This window comes from Aedes aegypti, chromosome 2 (assembly GCF_002204515.2).
Source record: "Aedes aegypti strain LVP_AGWG chromosome 2, AaegL5.0 Primary Assembly, whole genome shotgun sequence".
Lineage (NCBI taxonomy): Eukaryota > Metazoa > Arthropoda > Insecta > Diptera > Culicidae > Aedes > Aedes aegypti.
In genome coordinates this window covers 117,520,874-117,542,467 of record NC_035108.1, presented here as the reverse complement: position 1 = coordinate 117,542,467, position 21,594 = coordinate 117,520,874, and the positions used below count along the sequence as shown (strand labels likewise).

At 38.0% G+C, this 21,594-nt stretch overlaps 1 protein-coding gene across 9 annotated transcripts in view; it reads right to left on the bottom strand.

The window, feature by feature from the left end:
* Positions 1-21,594, bottom strand: part of LOC5564449 (protein still life, isoforms C/SIF type 2) — a 560,183-nt gene that overhangs the window by 513,601 nt on the left and 24,988 nt on the right. For 8 of the 9 annotated variants that reach the window (XM_021842102.1, XM_021842103.1, XM_021842095.1 and 5 more), the window contains exon 2: positions 19,534-19,926. The gene's annotated coding sequence lies outside the window, so the exon portion shown is untranslated. The remainder of the gene's footprint in view (positions 1-19,533; positions 19,927-21,594) is intronic. The other variant, XM_021842092.1, reaches the window with a different exon arrangement.

The window sequence follows — 21,594 nt, the reverse complement described above, 5'->3', positions numbered from 1 at the left end:
CGTCCTTTCTTCCATTCTTGCCACGTGTAGTGGCAGTTTTAAATCCCACTTTTTTGGAAGGAAGTAGTGAATTCAGAGATTCACCCTTCCTTTTGTTTCTTGTTGATACCATGTTTAATTAATAAACGAAAGAAGACGTGACCTTCGAGAGGTTTTTTCCCAAGACGGTGTCCAAGAAGGATTACCACCGCTAGCTTTCGCCAACGGGTCCAACGAAATATCGAAGGCACGGGTCCTAACAAGGATCGTAAGGGGATCAATAGTAGAAGAAATAGTACTGAAAAGTACTGTTTTAGTAGCACTGAAAAGTACCGTTTTTAATTTTAGCACTGAAAAGTACTGTTTTTGTAGCACTGAAAAGTACTGTTTTATTGCTTTAGGTAGTTTTTAAGAAAACTTCCAAGAGCAGAGAGAATTCGTGTACGCACAGCACGAAGGTACGATGCGCACTGATCAATCTGGTGTTCATTTACACAAATGTTCTTTGTTTCGATCCCTTCCTACGTCAATGATCCCTTCGATATCGTGATATGGAGAGTCGACTGTATCACAGTTTTACAAAGGTGTTTTTAAAAACTTCCTCTAGAAATACTTATAGAGAAATCTTCTCTTTTGAAGCAATTTCTTGAGAAATTCTTTAGAGTTCTTTAAGTGATAATTCAGAATTTTATAGAAATGTTTTTAGAAATTTCCATGATTTATTGAAGGTATTCCTCTAGAATTTTTGCAAATAAACTGTAGACAAATTTGATTAGATTGCAAGATGTCATATTTGGAAAAATACATAAAGAGTTTGAGATTATTTTTTGTCATTCCCGAACATAACTGAAGCTATTCCTTGATGAGTTTTTGAACCATTTTGTGTTTGTGCAATTTCAAGAGTTGGCTCATCCAAGAATTTTCAAAAAGTATTCTTTCGTATGTTTCCCGTATTTATCCTGTAATTTTATTAATTTTTCAGTGATTTAAGTGATCCAGGATACAATTTCAACGGAAAGATCTTCAATTTTTTTTTGCGTAAAAAAAAACTTTAAGTGAGCTTTAGATATTTTGGAAAAAAATTCAACAAATCTTCTAGAATACGCCTCGTAAAGAAAATTATTAAATCAATTTTTTGAAGAGCGTTTGAAATAATCACTACACACGTTCTTGGCACTGTGCTACTTATAACTATTACAATCAACTTTTGGTCATTGCACTATAGCTGTAGTTCACCTAGTGAATAACTTTCACTAATCGGGCAGAGTTTTGGATTGTTATTTGACAATCTATAACAAAATAAGTTCAGGGCAACCAAGATTGACAAATTTGATTTTTTATTTTGCTATAGCCCAATTAAATCGAAGTGCAACGAACGAAATTCGACTGATTACTTGTCAACGCAGCGTTTTTTTACCTTCACAGCAATACAATTTATCTTATAGATCGGAGTTTGAAAATTCTTCCACAGTTATGTTCCGTATTTAAGTGTTCCGACGTGGAAAGTCGGAAAAATTGACATGCACTTCGACAGCTTTAAAATCGTTGCAGTGACTTGATCTGTCGTATGAAAGCATTTACACACCTTCGAAAACTGGTCCAAGAACTGGTTATTTAGAAATCGGCTCTGCAGTGGCCAAATGGATCCCATGCGTTGCAGCTCACCCATAGAATGTAAAAGCTTTTGAAAACCACGAAGTTTGAAGTGTCACATGACAATGTTTACTGATTTTTAAAAATTAACCCTGGAATCAGTTCCTCGGAATCCCGGTTCCGAATGGCCAAATTGGTTCTGAACTGTGCAGCTCAGTCATATAATGCAATCATTTGAGAAATCATGAAGTTTGATGTGTCACATTCACTCGCTTCCAAAAATGGCCCCGGAACCAGTTCCCCGGAAATTGTGATCCGCGGCATGCAATGACCATGACGGCCTTGTAGACATCCGTCCTCATCGTTATAGAGCTAATAATTGTAAAAAATCAGCTGATTTCATATTGCAAATTCACTTTTTCGAAAGTGCCCATTTCGAAACACCCATTTTGATTCCAGAATAACTCCGGAACCAGGTGATCAATCCTAAAATTCTGTCCAAGCCCTCAAACTAGAAAAATATCCGCTTCTTGTGTCAAAATTTGGTTTAAAAATATCTAAAAATAAAAAAGTTACAGTCCGAAACGTGTTTTTTCCAACACTCGTTTAGGGGGGTTGGTAATGGAAGGGTTAAAAATCAATCGTTATACAAATATTTTATAAAATATTTCTCTCCGTAGCTTACCTACTGATTTAGATTTGTTCCACGAGTTAGAGGAGGGAGCAACGATATACTCCTCCCCCCTTGGTTACATCCATGGGTACAGCCATCGTTCAGAGCAAAACAGTGGATAGCCAAATTATATCCGCGTACTCTGCAGCTGTTTGCAATTGGTGTGAAATGCTTGAGAGCGCACGTTACCCGATCATATAACGAGAATATAATACGTTTCTATCAACAGTAGTTAAAACCAACAAAAGAGCTGATGGTGGCTAAGTTATCTTCATCATCATGGCTTTGTAACTTGTTATATGTTTTGTAATTGTAATGTAACATTGGTTGTGTAATAATATAAATATTTTGAAACATCCTTCGAAAAAAAAAATAGTTATAATTATATTAACATTTGTTATATTCTTGTTTCATTTGGTGGAAGCTTCGTTAGAATTTTTGTTTATTTTTACGATATGTTTTATAAAAACTGTGAAAAACACATTTTATTATGATCTCATTTTTTCCATCTGATCGGATACCGACTCCTGATGCCATCAGTTCTGGACGAGATAAACACGTGGATTTTTTTCATCTACTGATGCCACACCAGACTGTCAATTATGGTTTGGCAGTCAGGGGTGCCACACTAAATCAAACCGAATTGGGGAGCCCTTTTTCACCGCCACCTTTCAATTCACATTCATCGAATACTGCAGAAACTCATGTGGATCAGCTCGGGAGGGTGTTTAGTATTCAGGACAGCGTGTTTCCGCGGTGCGGTCGGTTTCCACATACAATTTGTATCGGGTTCGATCTCTTATCAAAATGGAAGCTACAGAGAGAAGGGATCATCCAAGTCTAGGAAATATATGTTTCAAGTTTCAAATACTAAAAGTTGTTCCTGGTAACATTTGATACGCCTTGAAGCAATCAAGGATAGCGAAGATGAAGAATCAGCAAGTTTCTCTCATTCAATTATCTTTGATTTCTTGCCTGTACTTAGTTTACAATCTTTAAACTTTCTATGCGATTCGTTGCGGTTAGTTGCTTTTGTGCAACATGAAGTGTTTCTTTGAATTATTGCAGCAGGTCTTGAAAATTAGAGTATTTTATGTTTCAGATTAGATTCAAAGAAGGTAATCTGGTAGTATTGGAGCTCACATCTGATTGAATGACAATGTTTCACAAAATTAGAGAAAGTTATTCGCCTAAGAATTAACCTTAAGATTTCCAGAAAATTTTATGGGTAGTTTTCAAAACATAAAAAAAAAAAGATATTGTATAAAAAACCATCAGGGATTTTTCGAATTTTTCCGGAAAATTATAATCATCCCTTGTTGTTTGTTAAATTGTACCAAACATTTTGTCAAATCCAAATTTGTTTATTTCGTATTGTGAACGAGCATTGGAACATCATTACATTCGGACAGGGGAAGTTACAGTTTAATGATGCAGTATGAAATACGAATGATTTCGCTGATCAAGCTAAGTACTAGACTAAGTACTTCTGAAATTATATTACTAAAGCAGAATCTGCAACAAACCGGAAGTTTGCAAATATTTACACGATTTGACGACCGAGGGTAGAGGGCCTTCCTTAGCCGAGTGGTTAGAGTCCGCGGCTACAAAGCAAAGCAATGCTGAAGATGTCTGGGTTTGATTCCCGGTCGGTCCAGGATCTTTTCGTAATGGAAATTTTTCTTGACTTCCCTGGGCTTAGAGTATCATCGTACCTGCCACACGATATACGATTGCGAAAATGGCAACTTTGACAAAGAAAGCTCTTAGTTAATAACTGTGGAAGTGTAGAGAAACAAATAATTTCTGTTCAAATACATGAGTTAAGAAGCCAAGAAAAAAAAACTTGATTCGCATGTGAAATGAGCACATCAGTACCTCAAACCCCCACCAATCCTATTGAAATTACTGCTGCTCGAATGTTTGAGAACAATATGCTGACCATGCCCATGAGAGCCTATTTTTTCGTGTGAAGATCTCTTACCATGAAACAAACTCTACCGAAGAAGCAATCGATAAGGGCAAGCTTCTCCACCGCGATGAATATGGATCAGTGCAGCACTTTTCAAGAGCAACCAGAACGTGTAGAAGAGGATTGCCTCTTGGGGCTCCAGTCAGTTTAAATGCCATTTTTTTCCTCAAGTTACTGAGCAGTAGCAAAGGCACTGACACACTTTGCTTCTATCATTTCCTAGGTCGATTTCAAGCGGCGTCGTCATCGGCTGCACTTTTTTTTCTAAGGAAGCTCTCGAAAAGTGCACTTGCTTGAAAGATTGAATAAGATGCCGGTATGTTCGAAAATCTAGGACACATGTCTAGGTCAAATCGTGGATGCCAGAGGACGTGTCGGGATGAATTATTCACCGATAAGGAGAGGTCTGATCGAAGAATCACTTGACCAAGAAACGTTTTTTAATAGACTATAACAATGCTCAAATATCAAAGACATAGACAAGATCTATAATTTACGTCATCCCAGTGTACATCGTACCCTCTTGCTGTGCGTACACAAATTCATGTATCCCATCCAATAAAGTGGGTTTCAAAGCTGTTAGTAAACGTGGCAAAAACAGAAGAAAGGACGTTTCTCCGGCTTGCACGCTATCGTTCAAGGGCGAAATGGTTAATGTTGATAATTGCATCGAAATGAGAAATCAGTTTGATGCCCTAAACAAATTTTCCGAACACCAAATCGAAACAGTCTCTAGCCCAGACTCTTTGATTCAAGTGAGGAAGCAAAGAGTGCCACCTATCGTGGTCAGTTTGGGGGAATTCGGGAGATTTAGGCAGGAGATCATGAACTCCGGTAGGGGATTCAAGGTCTTCTTCCAAATCGCAAAGAAAGGAGACTGTCGCGTTTTGCCGGAAACTCTTAAATATCGCGAACTTCTTCTCAAACATCTCGAAGAGAATAAGCACACATTTTTTACTTATGACGACAAAACTGAACGTTTGTTCAAAGTCGTCTTGAAAGGTCTCTCAAGTGACTATAAGTCACCTGAAGAGATCAAAAATGGAATAAATGATTTACTTAGATTTTCCCAGTCTAAGTAATCATTATGAAAAAGAGAACCCAATCTGGCATTGTTCGGAAAGGGCTTTCTCAAGAATATTATTTAGTTCACATAAAAGAAAAAGATCTAAATAATATTAAAGCTTTAAAAAAGCTAGATTTATGTTCGATGTCCGTGTGACATGGGAACATTTCCAGAAACCTGAAGGAAATTACCAGAATCCCACTCAGTGCCGTCGGTGCCAAAAGTGGAGTCATGGTACAAAAAACTGCCGCATGGATGCTAAATGCATGATTTGCGGAGGTTCTTCTCACGCTAAGGACGTCTGTCATGTGAAGACATGAGCGTGGCCAGAAGGGACCTGGGAGAGCCGTTGCCCTTTAACTATTAGTCTATTGATACAAAGGTTTGGTCTGAATTTTTCAAAGATTCTTTTCAGCTTTGTATAACATTGCGTACAATCCTTTTGGATAGTTCTTCAAGTCCAAATGAAAATCAGACTTCTGCCCAAGATTTTTCAATGAACTTATCAGATAATTTACGTTGCTACGCCACACATTGGATTTGTTGAACAATTTTAGGAGTTTACCAAAGATCTTACGAGAAATCATTCAGAAATCTATTATGGAACTCAAAAGATTCATGCCAAAGATCTGACAATTCATTAAAAAACGAATTCATCCAAGAATTCTTTTAAGAATACATCAAAGAATTTGATAAGAACCCTGGTATGTCTCTACATGATTTTTTCAGTTATTCAATGAGTTTTTTAAACAACCAATTCAAAATTTATATCCACAAATTGTGCTTCTAAATACTTCCAATTTCTTCTACGAACACTTAGAAGTGTTTTTTGAATGCATCTTTGGAATCCTGCAAAGAATTCCTTCATTATTTGCTTCTAGAGCTTTAGCTTAGAACTTACTGAGAAATTATAGGAATTTTTTCACCTTTTTATTTAGAATGAACTCTTTTGCATATTTTTTTAAATAATTTCTTTCTTTCTTTCTTTTTGGAAGTTTTATGAATTATGTTTCTGAATGTTCAAGAGTATTTACACAAACTCAGTTCTATTTAAGTAATCTGAACGATTCCACCAGGAACTACTCGCCTATGCAAATAAAACTTCATATAAAAGGGCATGTTTTGGTTAAAGCAGCCCACTATGAATGTTTTGTTAGTATCCACTATGTGCTCTTATTCAGCGATATAGTTTCATTGGAACTAAAAATCTACTTGAAGTGATCTTTTGAATTCATTGCTTAAGTTAATCCGAACTGTTGGTTACTTAGCTAGGTTATCATAGAACTCCTACAGGAATAGTTCTTAGCTTTTTCAAGCATTCGATTAGGCATTGCACTTGGATCATCTTCAAGTATTGCCTTAGAAAGTCCGACTAGTGGATGACAACAAAATTGTATCACAATTATATCAAGATTTGTTACGAATGATTTTTTCATATTTGTTAGAAATGTTACAAATTTTGTTTCATATTAGTTAGAAGCACTTTGAGTTGAAGGAATGAATGAATTGTCTTTATTAACGAGTCTTTCAGCCCTTGGCTGGTTCGTCTCTTCGTCCCTTTGAGTTGAAGGAGGAAATTATAAACATTTAATTATGTTCGAATCAAAACCAGTTATAATAATGAATTATGTTTCAAATTTGTTTCAATTTCAAAAACAATTATACCACAATTTGCTATAAAAATGAATTCCCTAAGAAATTGCCAAATGGATTATTTAAAATAATTTTCCTTCAATAATTTTTTAGCTACTTAAAAAAATGTTAGCAGAATACTTCCGATAATCATAATTTGTTAAGAAATTTTAGATATTTGCCTTCTTTTTTTATTGGTAAGTTTCTCCCTGGATTCCGGAAATTACTATAAGTCAAGGGTTTTCAGCCTTTTTGGCTTACAGAGCACTTTTTGGAATAATATTGTTGCGCGGAGCACCTGTTTGAAATCTGGACTTGTACACATTTAAATTGACCCTATAATTCCTAAGAAAATCTTTAAGTAAGATTTAAGTTGGCCAATTTACCATTAAGGATAATCGATCAAATTTTCAGCTCAAACAGCTGGTTATCCACTTTTGTTCTCGCGAAAATTTGAGGTTTGGCTCAGAATAATTTTAGTCTTAATTTAATGTTTTTAAATTTTGATTCTAATCTAAAAAGATTTGATTTATTCGAATGAGAAAGCTTTTTTACTTCAGGCTGACAATAAGTTCATAAGAAATTAAAATCTGCAGAATAGTTTTAGTTTGGAAATTCACGAATTTTTCTCCTAAGTTCGAACAGCTGGGCGAGTTGCTATAGCGAAAATTTTTTTTTTGAACTTATACTATTGTGTTTGAATGGATTAACCACACCACTTCATATTTCTGGTATATGTGCTACTTATAGATTTTTGGAATTTTTGTAAGAAAATGTGTGTGTTTATATTGGCACATAAATTGAATCAATCGTAACCATGAAGTCTATAAAACCGAAAGCCTATTAAAATTATTCCTATTTTCGATGTTTTGGTTAATTGAATAACGGATGGCAAGTTCGGCATATCTTTAATAATTTCATTTATTGGCTGCTTAGGCACGTCAGGAGTTAATCATCAATATTAACCTCCTTTTCCCGAGCAGCCTAGATAGCCGCGTAGTGTCGGTAGCGGTTGTTTCAACTGGCTAAGAATTAACACTACGGACTGCCTGTTCCGGTGGTAAAAGTCCACCTCACAGGTGACCCCTAATTTATGGTGTGATGCGTACCGTGCCTAGGAATGAATGGTTAGGGGGGTCTAAATAAAACCTAACCGCTAACGGAGCCTGTGTGGTACCAGGGCGTCCTCCACAGTATTGAGTCATTCCTGTGCTACCCGGAGCAATGGTGCAGGTGACCTTGTGTTTCTCCGAGATAATCGACTGCCCTTCTTCAGTCTCTATCCTGAGGCTTAATAAGGGTGGGATTATGAATATTTTGACATTTAATTTAAATTATCACCTATATGGATTCGCATTATGCGTTTTACACAGTGTATTCTGTGCTCTTTCGCCTTTGGCGACTTGAAATAGATACCGATCTGGTTTTTTCGTTGCTGGTCTTTTTCATGCTGAGATTGCAAAAAGCTTAATCCTGCCTAGTTTGGGTAGTGGCTACGGTTAGGTTAGCTCAGATCAATCTTCAGCATAAAAGAACAGCAACGATCAATCTTTGCAGACTCATGCAAAATGGTGCAGCCCAAGTGGCGCTAGTTCAAGAACCCTACTTTCGTAGAGGGAACTTCTATCTAGGTAACCTTGTGGACCCAGTTTTTGCTACTTTCAGCAAACTTGAAACGGCAAAATCGCGCTCCATGCCCCGCACATGCGTGCTCGTAAATAAAGCAATCGTTGCTACACTCATTTCTGAGTTAACTACCAGAGATGTATGTTCTGCCACAATCGATGTTTCTGTTGGTGACCTCAACAGGAAATACGTCTATTGCTCGGTATATTTACCACATGATAAACCATCCCCAACGGATGACTTCAAACGAGTTGTCGTACACTGCGTAACAAAAGGCCTTCCGCTGATTGTGGGCAGTGATGCCAATGCTCATCACATCATCTGGGGCAGCTCGGTTATCAATTTGAGAGGCTCCAGTCTGATGGAATACTTAAGTAGTACAGACCTTGGATTACTTAACATAGGCAATCGCCCAACCTTCATGGTTTCAAATAGAGAAGAAGTGTTAGACATAACGCTCTGCTCGAATAGAATCAGTCACGAATTGACGAATTGGCATGTATCCGATGAGGAATCATTATCTGATCATCGCTACATCTTCTTTGAACATTGAAATGTAACTGCGCAGACTTCGCGTTTTAGGAATCCCCGGTCAACAAACTGGGAACTCTATATTGAATTGGTTGCGACCAAATTTCATGGATATTCTCCGTCCATTGAAAATCCAAGTGATCTGGATGATGCCGTTGATACTACAACATCCTACATTATGGAAGCTTTTGAAGAAGCATGTCCTCTGCGGTCTGTAAAGACTACAAGAGGGACCCCATGGTGGAATTCCGATCTGACTAGACTCAGGAAACAATGTAGAAGGAGTTGGAACAGACGCCGTTCAGCTGGATCAGAGTCGTTCAAGTCGGCTCGCAAGGCTTACAAGAAGGCTCTTCGTTCTGCTGAACGATCCGGCTGGAAAAACCTTTGTACAAATGTTTCCAGTTTGAGTGAAGTCAGTCGGCTGAACAAAATCCTTGCAAAGTCTAAGGATTTCCAAGTAAACGAAATTCGCTTACCTAATGGTGACTTTACTTCTTCCGATGAAGAAGTTTTAGAATGTTCATTCAATTCACACTTCCCCGGATGTGTGGGCATAGCATCTACGGATGAACCAAATGTCTTTTCATGTAGTTACGAGTCTCTGGCCTCGGCTCGCAGTATCGTAACAACTGAATCGATTCAATGGGCACTTAAAAGTTTTGCTCCTTTCAAATCTCCAGGAGCGGATGGGATTTATCCTGTTCTGCTCCAAAAGGGATTTGAGTTTATCAAACATGTTTTGAAAAAGCTACTTGTAAGCAGTTTTGCTACCGGGTACATTCCCAAATCCTGGCGTGATATTACTGTAAAGTTTATCCCAAAAGGAGGACGTGCGTCGTATGAAGAAGCGAAGAGTTTTAGACCAATCAGTCTGACCTCTTTTCTTCTGAAATGTCTGGAACGCATTATCGATCATCACATCCGTGATGTTTATTTGGCAAACATGCCTCTTCATGTGAATCTGGAAAGTCCACAGTGACTCTTTTACACAAAGTTGTATACGATATCGAGAAAGCATTCGCTCCGAAGCAATCCTGCTTGGGTGTTTTCTTGGATATTGAGGGTGCCTTTGATAACGTGTCTTTCGATGCCATATTGGAAGCCGCACGAAACCATGGGCTACCTACAATGATTACCAATTGGATTCATCAAATGCTCAAAAACCGACATCTCTTCTCGACATTGCGTCAAGCAGCGATTCGAAAATTGAGTGTTTGCGGATGCCCCCAAGGGGGAGTCTTCTCACCACTTTTGTGGAATCTCGTACCAGATACGCTATTGAGGCAACTCAATAATTGCGGTTTTCCAACTTATGGATTTGCCGACGACTATTTAGCTCTGATAGTTGGTATGTGCATAAGCACCCTATTCGACCTGATGCAAAGTGCTCTTCAGGTAGTCGAGAGTTTGTGTCGCCAATATGGCCTTTCGGTTAACCCGAATAAAACATCTATTGTTCTTTTTACGGAAAGACGAAACCGCGATGGAATTCGACCTTTACGTCTTTTTGGCACTGAGATTAATGTGACTGATCAAGTAAAGTATGTCGGAGTCATTCTAGATTCCAAACTTTCATGGACACCTCACATTGATTTCAGAGTCAAAAAAGCTTGTATGGCCTTCGGTCAATGCAGGCGAACCTTTGGTAAAACTTGGGGCCTCAAACCCAAATATATCAAATGGATTTACACAACAGTTGTTCGACCAATATTGGCATATGGATGTCTTGTGTGGTGGCAAAAGGGCGAAGTGAGAACAATCCAATCAAAATTGGGCCATCTCCAGAGGATGTGCTTGATGGCGATGTCTGGTGCGTTCTCTACAACTCCCACAGCAGCGCTTGAGGCCATTTTCGACGTTGCGCCACTACACATATATCTTAAACAAGAAGCACTTTCTTGCTCTTACCGTTTATGGGTACTGGATCTACTGGAGAAAAATCCAGTAAATCGTAAATCTACACACACTTCGTTGTTTCCACTTTCGGTGAATTGGGACAAAACTGTCCTTGCTCCAAGTGATCTCACAATTGCTTGTCACTTTCCTTACAGGACATTTACCACACAATTCCCTTCACGGGAAGAGTGGACGTCTGGCTATTTGGAAAGAAGTATATCAAACAATATAGTATGTTACACTGATGGCTCCCTTCTTGAAGGTAGAGCTGGTGCAGGAGTATATTCTCGTGAGCTAAGGCTGAATCAGTTTTACTCACTTGGTAGAAACTGCACCGTTTTTCTGGCGGAAATATTTGCTCTTATGTGTGGAGTGCAATCAGCACTTCAACAGCGCGTAATGGGTAAAGTCATATACTTCTGTTCAGATAGTCAGGCTGCTATAAAAGCTCTCGCTTCGGTCAACTCAAGGTCGAAGCTTGTTATCGCAACTCAAATTGAGGAACTGAATTCAGTCAACTCTGTAAACCTTGTATGGGTACCTGGCCATTCTTCCATCGCTGGAAATAAATTGGCTGATGAGCTAGCTCGCGATGGAGCTTCGCATGACTTCATCGGCCCTGAGCCGGCTATTCCAATTTCGAAGTGCTGGGTGAAGCTTCAGATAAACTCTTGGGCGGCAACTCAGCACAAGCAATATTGGAATAGTTTGGAGTCATGTCGTCAAACAAAATTGTACATTACTGAGCCATCTCCAAGGGTGGCAAAGTATTTAACAAATCTGTCAAAGCAGAATTGCAGTCTCTTGGTCAGAGCGTTGACAGGCCACTGCCGACTCAACTATCACATGGCAAATATTCAGCGTGCTGACTCATTTGTGTGTGATAGTTGTGACTCCGATTATGGAACTTCGTATCACCTGATATGTAACTGTCCAGTTTTTGCGCAAATGCGATTCCAATTACTTGGTAAACACTTATTGAGTGAAACTGAATTCAGAAGCCTGCATCTTCAGGACATTCTGTTATTCTTAACCCGCTGTGGTAATGAGCTATAGGCTCTCTACGCTCATGCGTTTTGCAGTGCCCTTTTTAGGGCGCTGTTCGAACCCATTGTGGCTACATGCTCTCATTTCGCTTATGCGATTTTCCCTCTTCAAGGGACCCCACTCCTATTCCCTCCCATCTTTCCCTTCCCTTTCCTCTCCCATCGGGTAGATGAAATAGGCTCAAATATGGCGATGGCAAAAATCTCCCAACTGGTGGGGAACGTGCTTTTGGAACCGGCCTTCTGATACCTGATAAGTTCGGCATATCTTTCATAATTGCTTGCGGAAGAGCCCTCAATTGCGTCGATTTGTTGTAGTTATTAGAACTTCCAACATCGAAGTACCGTTTACAGCATTCGTAACAATCTCTCAACATTCGAACTGATAACAAGACACAATTCCCCGCAAGAACTTCTGAAGGAAATCCGAAGAAATTTGAAGGGGAACTATACAGGAGCTTCTGGAGAAACTGCGAAGCTAATTCTGGAGAAACTCTGAAGATACTTCGAAGAAATCTCCGGAGCAATTCTTCGTGCAAATCCCAGATAATTTCCCGAAGGAATTTCTGAAGAAAATACCCGCAAGAATTTCTAGATGAATTCCCCGGAAATTTTTTCGGACGAAATCCCAGAGAAAGTCCATGTTGAAAGCCCTGAAGGAATTGCTATTGGAAATCCCCTGAGGTATTCCTGGAAAATGATCGAAGGAGTTCTTAGCAGATATTCCCTGAGGAATTCTAAGAAAATGTCATTCTGGACCAAAGGAATTCTCTGGAGCAAATCATCAGAGGAAAACAACCTCTAGAAGAGCTCCTGAGAGAAATGCCCGGATTTATTACTGGAGGTTATCCCAAAATCAATTTCTGATGGAGATTCCCGGAGGAATTCTTAAAGGGTATCACAGAAAACCTCCGAAGAAATTTCTGGTTCAAACCCTTAGAGAAATTTCTGTAGCAAATCTCCGAAAAAAATCTCTAAAAAAAATCTCGAAAGAATTTCCTACTGAAATCTCCGGAAGAACTTCTGGACGGAATCCATGAAGGAAATAATATTGGAAATACCCTGAGAAAATCCCCGGAGGAGTTTTTGGGGGATATTCCTTGAAGGAATATTCCAGGAGTAATTCTTGAAATCCCCGGAGGAAATTCTCAGAAAAATTCCTAGAGAAAATCCCCGGAGAATTTACTGGAGGAAATTTCCGGATAAATTCTTTGAAAAAAATCCCCGACGAAAAATTTGTAGGATTTCCCCATTTGGAGGAAATTTCCGTAAGACTTCCTGAATAAAATTCCCGAAAGAATAACTATCGGAAATCCTCTGAAGAATTTCTGAGGAAAATTCCCGAAGAAGTTCTTGGAGGAAATCCTAGGTGAAATTCTTTTAAAAAAATCTGTGATGAAATTGCTGAAAAAAAAACAGGAGGAATTCCTTAAAGAAATTCCCAGATTTATTCTTGCAGCAAATCGACAGAGGAAAAAATCCTCTATATGAGTTCCTGGGAGACATCTCCGGATGAATTTCTTGAGGAAGTCCCCGAAATACTTCCTAGAGGAAATCCCAAGAGCAATTCCTGGAGGTAATCCCCAGAAGAATTCCTGGAGGATATCCCCGGCGAAATGCCTGGATGAAATCATCGGAGAAATTTCTTGATGAAATCCCCAGAGGAGTGAAATCCTTAAATTCCTTGACAAAAGCCGCAGAGGAAATGCTATTGTAAATCTCCTGAGGAATTCCTGGAGAAAATCCCCGAAGTTCTTGATGGATGTCTTTGAAGCAATCCTTGAAATTACCGGCAGAATCCCTGGAGGAAATTCCTGGAAGAATTCTCAAAGGAATTGTTGGAGAAAATTTCCTAAGGAATATCTTTATAAAATTCCCGGAAATTCCTCGAGGAAATTCCCGGAGGAATTTCTTTTAAAATCCCCGGTTGAATTCCTGGAGGAAATTATCGGAGGCATTGCTGGAATAAATCTCTGGATGAAATCACCGGAAAATCTCTGCTATTGGAATTTCCCTGAGGAGAAAATCCCCGGAGGAGTTCTTGGGGATGTTCCCGGAAAAATCTTAGAAATCTCCGGAGGAATTCCTGGACAAAATCCCCAAGCAAAAAAAAAAATCAGAGCAAATCTTGGACGAAATTCTCGGAAAAAATGGTAGAGTAAAGTGGGGCAAAAGTTCGAGTGGGGTAAGAGTTTCTTTTTAAGATTTCTAGCTCAATTCAACACAAATCTTATAAATGTCATGGTGGTTCGAATGCTATATTGTAAGAGACTTTCAATCCAAATATCATAAAAATCGATTGAGATTTGGAAAAGTTATGGTTATTTGTTGTTTTTCGACGTGAATATTGTAATTTTTGGCCAAACTTTCGTTGCATTGAACCACTTGAAGATAAAATCTTTTTCAATATTTTATGTAAGGGCGTTTCTAGGCCTATCATAAGGTTGCTTTGAGGTGTATTAGTTTTTGCATAAATGCTTGAAAACAATTTTTGGCCCATAGTGGGGCAAAAGTTCGAATCAGCGGGGCAAAAGCTCGACCCATGTATAAACGCACGGAAAAATTTGCAAATTGCCTAAAATCCACATATTATCTTCAAATTAAGTTAAATTTGTCTGATCGTGTGAAAATTGCCACCAAAATTTTACATTTCCACTTAGTTTTGCGAAAAACTGCTATTTTTGAGTATATTACAATTAACCCGGTTTTGGGCAATTTTTTGCTGAAAATTTAATGTGTATTTTTCGTCAAACTTAAGTTTACGGCTGGTGTAAAGTATGCCTGTCATAAAAGGATCGATATTTTGTGTTTTAGCCAGAGAACTTTTGCCCCACACTAGATTCGAACTCTTGCCCCACTGGTGGGGCAAAAGTTCGAATAAGACAATCAATTTTGAAACTGTTATAACTAAAAATGGGTAAATATTTTGACACAAGTTTGTTCAGCAAAATTATAGCCAATATGTTGAAGGTTCACTGTATGGTATTTGTTTTGTTTTAACTGCTATTGTTTTCCTGGAAACTTTGATTATACAATCAAGGTCGAACTTTTGCCCCACCTTACTCTATTGACAATCCCTTGAGGAATTTCTGGAAGAAATCACCGGAGGAATTCTTAAGGGATATCCCTGTAGGAATTCCTGGGAGAAATCTCCTGAGGAAATTCCTGTAGGAAATGCAGGAACAATTTCTGTAGAAAATCCCCAGAGGAATTCCTGAAGGAAATCACATGACGAATTCCTGAGGTAAATCCCCGGAGGAATTTGCACAGGAAATCCATGGAGAAAATCCCCAGGAGAAATCTTAGAGGAAATCCCTGGGTGAAATCCCCGGAGAAATGTCTCTTGCAAATTTCCGGAAAAAATCCTGGAGGAAATCCCCGGATAAATTCTCTTAAAACCCCCCTGAGGAATTTCTGGAGATAATGCCTGGAGGAATTTGGTACTGTAATCCCCATAGAAAATCACCTAAGGAATTTCTGGTGAAAATCCTGTTAGACGCATCGGAGGAATCTTGATATAATTCCTGGAAAACCGACTGGAGATTTCTGTAGGAGGACTCCGTTGAAGAATCTTCAGATGTATTCCCAAAGAAATTCGTGTTGAAATCCATGGACAAATTCCTGCAGATTGCTTAAATATTCTCCGGAAAAATAAGCTGATTATTTTTCGGGGAGTCTCTGTATGGGTTCTTTGAGGATTCCCCGAATGAATTGCCGGAAGGGGAATAAATATTGTTAAAAAAAACAGCAGCGTTGGAATATTTGTCTTGTTTTAACTTACCTCAGTATTAGTAGGAATTGAGATGGTGGTTTTTTTAGCGAGAAAAATCGTAATTGGTAAACAAACATATGTCAAACCAGTTTTGGAACAGCTCAAATCTTGATCCAAGTCCTACCAAATATGGACCAGGCTTTTAGACTGTTCTTCAAAAAAAAAAAAAAAAATTGTCCAGAAAAGTGAAGCAAAATTAAATTGGTACATAATTTGCAAAACCGGTGCAAGATCCAATTTTCAACATCGTCCAAAAATTCCCAAACCAACCGGTGATTTGGACCATCGGTGATGTTTCTCTTAGTTCTAATTTACTTTATAGATGTCCAGAGAAATTCCATCCAAATTATTTACGATTTATAGATTCCTTGACTGGTTGAATCAACACTGGAGCAATTCTCGCTGAAACCAGGCCGCCATCGGCACCCATCGTTAGAATTCCAATTTTATGTCTCTGATCGCTAGCTTTCGATAAAACTTAAGGGTGGTCCTTTTTGTTTTCTCAAATTGGTGGACCCCTCGTACGCCAGCTAGCTAAACAGTTTGCAAAAAAGCCCATTTTTTGATAAATCTTGGGTATTTCTTCACGTGATATGTCTCATATTTCCCTTGGAACACATACCAAACTTAATGGCATCGTATAGAGAAAGGATATAGCTTTCATTTGAAGTTAAAAAAAATCCGGCGGCCATTTTGAATTTGGCCTCCATCTTGAATTTTGTTAGAAAAATCGTTTTTTCACCATTAGCGCACCGCTCGTTTTGAATTCTGAGATCACCATCAGAAAGCTGAGGAAAAATTGAGTAAGATAGGCTACAGAAACTAGGTGTGCAATGGTATTTACCCTATAAAATGAACGATTTTCTAAAACATGTTCCACGATTTTGACGTATATGGCGAGTGCAATCAATGCCATCATCATTTTTGGTACAACAAAGATACAAGTTTTCAATAGTTGGAGTATTTTTCGAGTCAGATGAAGAATAGGAGTATTATGTTGAGTGAAAAAATCTGGCGGCCATCTTGGATTTTGACGCCATCTTGGTTTTAAGTAGTAGAATGAGTTTTCACCTTGATAACACTCAACATGTTGAATTTTAATGCCACCGTTACACTTACTATTCTTCTTGTTCTTCTTTTTCCTGACGTTACGTCCCTACTGGAATAGAGCCAGCCCCTAAGCTTCAAAAATAAATTAACAAGTAGAATTTTTTAACGCTTATTTGCCACCTGAATGATTGTTCTGCATATCTGCGAGTTGAAAAATAGCATTAATTCTTTCATTTATTTGGTCTAAAACCATTGCCACCTGAATGATTGTTCTGCATATCTGCGAGTTGAAAAATAGCATTAATTCTTTCATTTATTTGGTCTAAAACCATTGATAGAAATGAACAATCTGTTGAACAGCTAAAATAAGATAAGAAATAAAGAATCTGTTTGTTTTTTTTAACGGAGATCTTTAATTAATTAAACATGAAGAGCGCTGAGATGGTAAAAAATCATTCTACTGCTAAAAACTAAGATGGCGTCGAAATCCAAGATGGCCACCAGATTTTCCAAACTCAAAATGATTCACCTGAGTTTCGGCATTACGTCCACATTAGAACAAAGCCTGCTTCTCACCTTTCAATTTCGCTATTTTTCACATGCATGTTGGGTGTTAGTAAAAACAATACTTTATGATTCAGAAAATCAAGGATTTTTTTTGCTTAAAAATTTAAGATTTCCATTCTAAATTAATGCACTTTTGGAAATGTTTTACGTTAAAACTACAGATATTACCACAAAACTTACTAATGTCCCAACGCACAATTTATAAACTTCATTCGATGACAAAAAAAGCATATGGTAAAAAAAAAATTGTTTATTTCAATCAATGTTCTCGGACGGTTTTTATTCATTAAATTTATTTATTCATAATAACTGAATTCAAATATATGTCGAAGAAATATTCTGTTATTAAAAATCGTATTATAAAAGAAAATTCCTATTTAATAACCTGTATTTATAACTAATAAAGCTGAGTATCAGGCTCGGTTCCACTAGGGACGTAACGTCAGGAAAATGAAGAATTATAAGAAGAAGAGTATACGTAACCTTGTTTTTATTGGTAACCTCTAAATTCGACATGCTGAGTGCTATCAAGGTGAAAAATTCATTCTACTAGTCAAAATCCAAGATGGCCGCCAGATTTTATCACTCTAAATAATACTCCTATTCTTCATCTGACTCGAAAAATACACCAACTATTGAAAACTTGTATCTTTGTTGTACAAAAAATGATGTTTGCATTGATTGATACGTCAAAATCGTGGAACATGTTTTAGAAAATCGTTCATTTCATAGGGTAAATACCATTGCACACCTAGTTTCTGTAGCCTATCTTACGCAATTTTTCCTCAGCTTTCTGATGGTGATCTCAGAATTCAAAACGAGCGGTGCGCTAATGGTGAAAAAACGATTTTTCTAACAAAATTCAAGATGGCGGCCAAATTCAAAATGGCCGCCGGATTTTTTTTAACTTCAAATGAAAGCTATATCCTTTCTCTATACGATGCCATTAAGTTTGGCATTTGTTCCAAGGGAAATATGAGACATATCACGTGAAGAAATACCCAAGATTTATCAAAAAATGGGCTTTTTTGCAAACTGTTTAACTAGCTGGCGTACGAGGGGTCCACCAATTCGAGAAAACAAAAAGGACCACCCTTAAGTTTTATCGAAAGCTAGCGATCAGTGACATAAAATTGGAATTCTAACGATGGGTGCCGATGGCGGCCTGGTTTCAGCGAGAATTGCTCACTGTGTCTTTTGAAAACTTACCCCAAAAATAATGACATCACTGACTGTTATTACCGGTGGTGACCAGTCAAAGCCACGTCTCGACGATGAAGCTCGACTCGAAAATTGCGTGACACATGTGAAAAATTAGCTCCTTTTTTCCGAATGTGACACTAGCTATGGCTTGAGAAACATATCACAGGTACGAACTAGAGAATCGAAAGAGGAAAAGTACAACACAACATGAATGCCCGTTGGCTTTCCCACAAAACCCTTTCATGACCGTGTTACTTATAATTTTGTTGAAGCATTGCAGTTTTAAAGGATCAAAATAATATAACAGAGTTGTTTCAAAAGGTTATGGGCAAAAGGTCGAAAGGACAAAAGTCCGTAAGACAAAATAGATAGCAAGTCTAAGAACAAAAGGTCAAAAGACAAGATGTCGAAAGAAAAAAGGTCGAAAGGACATAAGGTCGATAATTATTTGCTTGGTGGGAGTTTTATCATCATAAAAAATAAAGAGTTTCGACCTTTCATTCCTTCGTTTTTCATCTTCAACCCTTTGTCTTTAGACAATGAGAATCAATGACAAGGATTTGAGGCTTCTGTTCTTCAAATTTTAAAATCAACGAAGATTGATAACAAAAATTGAATTTTAAGTCATGTGTTACAACATTTGTTTATGTTTGAAAATTCCTTAAAGATCTAATGACTCTAGGATAGAACAGGTCTCACAATTTTATTCATTTTGGCCATGAAAAGGTATAACTGAGAAGCTATAAGCCTTAGCACAAAAAATTACACTGTGTCACGTAATTTCCGAGCGGCATTTCAGGTGAATGGATACGGCTAATGCATGATTATATGTGTGTCTGTAAGGGTGTGTGCACACTGTCGTGCTGTCTACTTTCAGGCGTATGGAGATTATGTTTTTACCGAGAACCGGAAATAACTACTTACCTTTAGCTACTGGTTCAAGGTATGAGGTAATTCAAGCGGCTGTTGCTGTTGTTAGGTATCCTTTCCGGCTTGGTGGCTTCACTGACAAACACTAACGGGTTAAAATAGCCGATTTAATTGAAATTTAACTGATTTTTGCTGTCGTCACACAATACGTTCTTCTTCCTGTCGGCCGTCGTTGGGGCACTTGATACCGACGGGGATTATCTCTATTCTTCACTATCCGGATCGAACTTCGATTCGATTTCTAATTATACTTCGATTCAAGCGGGTTTTGTTTTTGTTTTGGCATGACAAGGCGCGGCGGCGTCTGTTGACTCAGATCGGTGTACGAGCACTCACTACGCATACGGATAGCAGCGATGAGACTATGGGAACGGGAAAACTGAACACCTATAGAGAGAATCGTTGGAACCATGAGCAGTCGATGATGCTGTCAGGGTGGCCAGGTTCTTTTTGCACTATCGATAGGTTTGATGATCAAAAATCGGTAAGCAAATCAAACAGAACGAAGTGAAAAAAATTGACATGATTCTTAAATTTCAGCCATTTTTAACATTGATTTGAAACTTAATAATGATTTGCCAAAGTGTAACACAAATCTGTAATATTTATTAAAGTCAACCACGAAAATTGATTTTTTTTAATGCATAAGGATATTGTCTATTTTGATCAGGATTAATTTTGATTAAATAATTAATTAAATTTTTATTAAAGTTATCACACTTTATGTAAAATATCCATATTATTCAGATTTATCAAAATGCACTTTGCATGAGCTGCTATAGAAGCTGGAATTTTAACATCGACTTTTTTCGTTTATGACTTTTTTTACATCCTGACTACTTTACCGACCCTAACCTGGCATATTTTGACATGTAGAATTAAGGATAAATATCTTCGTTCAAAACCCCATGTAACACCATCGTGGTATTCCACTCTTAGAATTTGGAATACTATCATGGACACGGTTTCTGTATACAGTTCTGTGAAAGTTCCCAAATCAGTAGTTGGTAGTAAATGTGTAATATCGGTAGTATATTGACTCAGGCCTGTGAATCGGTAGATAGCCGGAAAATCGGTTAGCCTGGCCACCCTAGACGCTATGCTGACGAGCTGGAACGCGCATTCGGTAAACAGACACCCAAGGAACAAGCTCAGTGAGAGACGATATCGTATGCAAGGTGGTTTATCGTTGGGCAATGGTCCTTCCCAAAACAAATGAAGCGTCACAAATTTGTTGCATTTTGAGTCTTTTCTCGCGATCTTGATACCCAATATTAACATTAACCACTTAGAAAAAAATCTTCATAATCCGCTATCACACCTTGAATCGTTATGCCCACCCCTGATCGAAGAGACACTAAAGACACTTTCGACGCGACAGTTTATCGCACAATTGTCGCGATGAGGTTATTATGTAATTCTCACATCACCTCCCACTGACTGGCACTGACGACACTGACTGGGTCCTATCGCGGTGGAAAACTCTCACTGATTATTCTCTAAATTTACTCTCGCGTTCTTTCACCGCCGTCACACATTGACTGATGACGATGATGATGGTCGATGATGATGATGAACCACGAGGATGTTTTTTGTTCCATCATCGTTACCAACGGTGTGTCTGAAACCGTTCTGACGAAAAAAAAAGGCCAACAACAAGGGACCCATCGTTCAACAGATATAATACTTGAGAATCTTCTCCATGAATTTGAAAATACTTTAACCAGGGAATTGAAACTAATCGTGATTTGAAGATTTTGGGCTTTTTTGAAGGAATAACAATATGGTTTCAAAAATCTCTACACATTGCATCATTAAAAATTTGTAAACCATACAAGTAACCATCAGGTTAGTGTTGCATTCAAAAAATGTGATATTCATGTACCGTCACTGTCAGCTTAGAATCATTCCGTCGAGAGTATCAGAAGCTACAGTGATTTGTATATTTATCGCCAAAATATGACGGAAGTTAGTTTTTCATCTTTAAACACATCATTCAATAGCTATTATTTTCTATTTCACGCAAAAATATGCATAGAATTATAAAATCTTTGA